This window comes from Nothobranchius furzeri, chromosome 3, assembly GCF_043380555.1.
Source record: "Nothobranchius furzeri strain GRZ-AD chromosome 3, NfurGRZ-RIMD1, whole genome shotgun sequence".
Classification (NCBI taxonomy): Eukaryota; Metazoa; Chordata; class Actinopteri; order Cyprinodontiformes; family Nothobranchiidae; genus Nothobranchius; species Nothobranchius furzeri.
Window position 1 is genome coordinate 80,074,766 of NC_091743.1, and position 5,856 is coordinate 80,080,621.

The window sequence follows — 5,856 nt, forward strand, 5'->3', positions numbered from 1 at the left end:
TGCCTGTTCATTTTGTTTGGTCCAAACAAAACTCCGGTCCTTTTTTTTGCCTCTATGTTGGTGTCACAGTTTGGTGTTGAGGACCCAAAATGCAGAAACCCAGGATGACACGAGGCAGGAGTAGATAAAGAAAAATTCTTTTATTGGAGGAGCCAAAAAGTAAAATAAATCCAAAAGGCTGGGAGCCAATAAATCCAAGGCAGTTCAAAAACTAGAGGCCAAAAACACAGGAGGCCAAAGAAGGCTGAGATAAAAGAAACACTGGAGACAAGACTAGACTGACAGAATACAAACACACTGACAGCAACAATGGACCGACAAGAACAATGAGACAAGGAGAGGCTTTATACACTGGGGCTGGAGTGATAAGAGACGAGGAGCAGGTGTGTGGAGAACTGGCACAGGTGAAATCATTAATGCGAGGAGCAGAGCAGGACACCAGACCTGACTGGGAAGGACAAACAAACACACACACACACATACACATACACATACTGATACACACTTAAACTCACACACATATACTGAGCTGGGGAACAAGAGGCTGGAGCTACAACTAGAGGGGCTGAGGATGACTGGATGACACAGGACCTTATTAAAACTATTTGATTGTCTTTCCAAATATGCTGTCACGTTCAGAGTCGGATTAATGCAAAGGCAAAGTAATGTAGAGTTATCTGCATACTGAAATCACCTCTGTGGCTATTCAGTGGAGATTCCGAAAATTACCAATCAGATTAACCTATGAAGCTTAAATCATATATATAAATATCCCGGATACTTATATATCGATCTAAGTTCATACATCAACCTGTTTGATGTAATTTTAATCCAAAGATTAATGTTTAATTTATGTAATTAAATTTAATAGCAAAAGTTATTTTGAATCAGAAGCTAGGATCTTTGCTTTCAAATAACCAGAAATATTATACCTTTTCTGTGTTTCGTTTCAATAATGAGGCAAGTTTAAAAATGAAGAAATTTATTACTAACAATTTTAAACTGGAAGATTTGAAATGACCGTTATAAAATGACAATTCAAGGATGACAATTTTAATGACAATTTTTAACAGCTTTGATATTAAACTTGTTTTAAAAGCAAACCTATGCCTGAATGGAAGCTAAATGAAAAATACGAGTTTGGATGCGTGAATGAGGTTATTAGGAGGTTTCTTTCACAGAGAGTTGGAAGCGTTCTGGATGAAAATTATGTTTTGAGGCTAACTGAATTATTTAGAGAGAAAACAGCATCAAACGCATTCTCGTGTGCCACCTCACCCAAACAGGACCCTCTTGTTGATCCGGAGATCAGGAGGATGTGGTTCGTCCAAGATGACAGTCTGGTAGGGGAGACGCAAGTGTCCGATCGTCTGGTCCAGAGTTGTCCTGGGTACACGGTTGTCAAGCGTGTGGCAGATGGATGTTCTCGTCTTAACTTCAGAAATCAATGACTCTGGGTAGAGTCTTCGTTAGCTGGTTACAGTTCGTTTATTCTTCATTCTGGTCGGCGTGACTGGAACAGCAGGTGGAGGTTTTCAGAGACGGCCGTTCCCCTTTCCTCCATGGTGTTGGTTCAAGAACTGGTCCTGAAGCTGGTGATGGTTAGTTTTACCAAGCTCCAGGACACTCCCACTCTCTCAGGAAGAAAGCTTTGATCATGTGTCAAAAACATGTGTGAAGCTATGTTTATCTGGACTCTGTGTTAGCTGGATAAGGCGAACTGACCTTCTGATATAATGAACACATCTTTTACTGTCATCGTTATCATTATTATAATTAATCATTATTATACCCAAAGCAAAAATTCATTTCATGTAATTAAAATACCTTTATACTGAACCTAGTGATCACTTATGAGATTATGTTAAACAGTGATATGTCTGTGAAGGTTCTCAGTCATCCAGGTTATTGTAGTCTAAGGAGCTTTGAAACAGTAGTAAAATCAATGAGTTTTATTAATTATTATCTAATTATTATCATATGACTTGAAGTGTCCTCTTCCTAGGATGGAACAGCAGCAGATATGGTGGTATGATCTTGCAGACATCGTGGCTCCTTGGGTTAATCTGTGGATTTAAAAGTACTGTTTGACTCAGCTTGACCCAGCTGGGTGAATGTGACCTCTGCCACAAATTAGAGAACCTTCATCACTTTACAGTAGGCACGTGCCTAGGGCCTGATTGGGCCCAGACAGAGGGACAAAATTAAAAATAAATAAATAAAAATAAAATGTACAAATGTCCTATGACAGAATTTGTGGATAAGACTGCTTTATTTCAATATTTATTAATTAACTAAAAATAGTGACAATGTTTATCTTAACCATAGACTGTTACATTAACTGTGCCAAATTAATGCCAGCCCATGACTAGGCCCTACAACTTGGGCGCCCTTATTAAGGATTTCAGCACAAGTCAGCAGAGCCAGAGGCCGAGCCCGAGCCAGACCCGGAGGAGACACGGCCTGAAGATGCGGTGGGAAATGCGGCGGAAGATTCTGTGGCGCCAATGCCGTCAACATCAACGCTGTCACAGGACGAACTGGAAGAACAGCAGCCAGACAGAAGTGAGCCTATAGTCACAGCAGCCTGCTGTAAGGGTCAGCAAGAGCCTCTAAACCCAGAAAGGGTATTAACAAGCTACCCATCTGATCCTGCAAAGTGGTACCAAATTGATGACAGGATGTGTGAGTACCTGGGACGTAATTTTGGGGGGGGGACGGGTGGGACATGTCCCCCCCACTTTTTCAAAAGGCAGTTTTGGTCCCCTGCACTTTTTTCCGTCCGAAAACAATGTTACGCTCCATTAAATGGATTTGGTTGAGCACTAGGACCGAAACGGAAGCCGGTTTGCTATTAGACCCGCCCAAAAGCTAATCTATTGGCTCTGCTGATACTTGCTAACGTATTATTGGCTGTTGCTGCTGTCACTCAAGTTGTAAACAGTCAGAACGTGCTCACGTTGTTTTGCTAGTTTGGAGCCGCTAGGGAACACCGGTACTGAGTCACATCGTCAACTAGACGCTGTGTAATATCAGAGCTCAGCTCAGCTTCCATTACATAACATTTGAATAAGTGTTCATTTGTGAGTCTTTGGTAGTTAGGCACAGCCAGGAGGCAGCATGTCAAGAAAACGAAAAGTGGATAAGAGACTTCTTTCAAAGTCAAAACGTAAGTTGGAACATGTGACACCCCTGCATTAAGCTCAGACTCACCTCCTCCTTCACAAACATACTCAAAACTAACTTTTACAAACTCATCTCCTCCACATAACTGACTCCTCAGACACAATTTATTCGTATTATTATAATTATTATTATTTTTTATTATTACTATTATCATCATAATTATTATTACTAGTAGTAGTAGTAGTAGAAGTGTAACTTCAAAACTCTTATCATTTAAATTTATTGTAAACTTATCTATTGCAATGCATATTTTCACATTAAAAAGCTCTGAAAAATGAACAGTATCATCATCGTCAACAGATTTTTTTAAGCTTAATGTCAAAGATGTACACTTTTCATTAGATTTATCTTATTTTTTCCATTTTTTTTTGTGTGTGTTGAAATGCAACAACTGTTTAAACACTTTTAAGGGGAAAAACATATTTAATATGTTTTTATACACTCAAATGTTAGGGTGATGATCATGTGTAAAACATTAGTTCAGCATGTCCTCTAACACAGCAAATGAACAAACGGCCAAATCTCAGGAGGACCGTTTATGTATAAATAATTTTTATACTTTTGACTAGGCCTGGGAATGTAACACATTTTGCTGGTCTGGACGATATTTTGTCCAACAAATTGTTGATGATAAACGATATTGTCAACATTATCTAGACCAAAATAACCACTAATATAATGTTAATATATCATAATAATGCAAGTACACCCTTTAAAATGCAACAAAGAAACCTTCATTTAACATTGAAATGCCCAGAACCAGAACTTCCAAATGAATAAAAATAACAAACAAAAATTAAATAAAAAAGGAATCTCACTCCCTGTTAGAAAATGTTGCACCAAAAACAATAAAAAAAGACCCAAAACAATAAATACAATGGCCTATCCATTGTCAACAGCCAAAACTGCACTTCAATAAGGATGGAAAAATTATTGAGATGGGCACGTGACGTGCCAAGGGGTCTTTACATAACACCCCCCACCCCAAATCCGCACAAGCCTGCTGTGTCCCCCCCACTTCTGAAATCAAAATTTCGTCCCTGGTGAGTACTTTGCACTAAACTATCCCTCTCAAAATATTGGATATTCCTCTGCATCACAGAGAAAATATGGAGACATAAACCGAAGTTTAACCAAGGAACATTTCTTTAGACGTGTTTCTGCTGTGACTGAGGCCTGTGATGTTGCAAGCCTGAAGATTATTCCAGAGTGGAGCATGCTAAATGGTTTCCTTGGTAAGTGGTGCTGGTTTTATTAATTATTTTTCAAATATGTTTTCTTAATGTTCAAATAGCATAACAAACAATAAGTTCACATTCAGAAAATTCACACAGATTTTCTGATTCAGCAGAGGCAATAACAGCCTGAATGAGCTTAAAGCAAGGTCAAAACTTAAGATAATGTTTTCACTTTATTAAAATACATTCTTTTAAGATTATAGATTGTATTAAATTTATACTGTAATAATTTAAGCTGCGTGTTTATAGTTTGTTTTTGCACCTTTAAACATGCTTCAGTCCATTAAAATTCATCTATTTCTTCTTGAATGTCTTTCCACCATCATGTGATTAATTTGCCAACATTTATAAATGTTGTAAGCTATTGTAGTTTGCAGAAAATGTTTTTAATTAAATGTGATGATTAATTTTAATGACACCTAGTTGTTATTCACTGGTACTACTGCCTTAACAGTGACACTCCCAATGGATAAGATGAAGATAATTTATTAGCATTTAATACAGCTGTGTAATGACGTATACATTATTAATATCAAAAAATAGTCTGATAGAATGTTTAACACACAATACATGACTTATTTTGGCATACAAACAACCAATTTGTAACCAAAGACTAGGCTATGTAAAATGTGAATAAACTTTTATTAGTAACTTTGGTGAATTTCAGATTTAATTTCATAAAATAACATCGATGGAGGGGGGGGCAAAAATGCAGCCTGCCTAGTGTAGTCAATTTATTTAATCTGGCTCTGGTCACGTTTGTGGATTATGACCAGCCTGGAGAACCTCCTTAAAAGTGATGCCTTACATCAGAGAGCACACAAACAGGCCAGCAGGGAGAGCTGTGAGTTCAGCATTACAACCTACTGGCATCATCTGATTAGACGGTAATGAGAGACATCACAGCAGCAGTGATCCAGATGATGATGATGAGACATTCATTCATCTGTCAGATAAAAACTAAAGCCGAGATCAGACTAGGCATAGGCATTTTAGCCCATTTATGAGGGTTCTAAAGCATGCATAAGCTGAATCCTTGCACCCCTAAATGTGATGTTTGGAAGCCCCCCCCCCCCAATGTGAAGTTGATGTAAATAAATTATTTGGTGAACACAGTAATTTGTACATATTTTTTCTTTGGAAAAAAAACATAATGATTTTTACATTCATTTATTAAATAAAATAAAGGTTTTAAATGCTGGTAATAGATGTATGGTGCAATTCATTATTGTGACATTTGCATTAATTTCACTTGAAATTAATAGATTAGATAGCTTTAGGGATGCACCTTTTCCAAATTTCCTTTAACCAGTTACTGACACCCTTAACTGTAATCAGGCAGTTAACCGTTAACCACTAAGTCAATTTATTTGATTATGTGACGAACCCACATCTTCTTCTGAGGTGTTTGAGTCAACATATTAAGTAACTG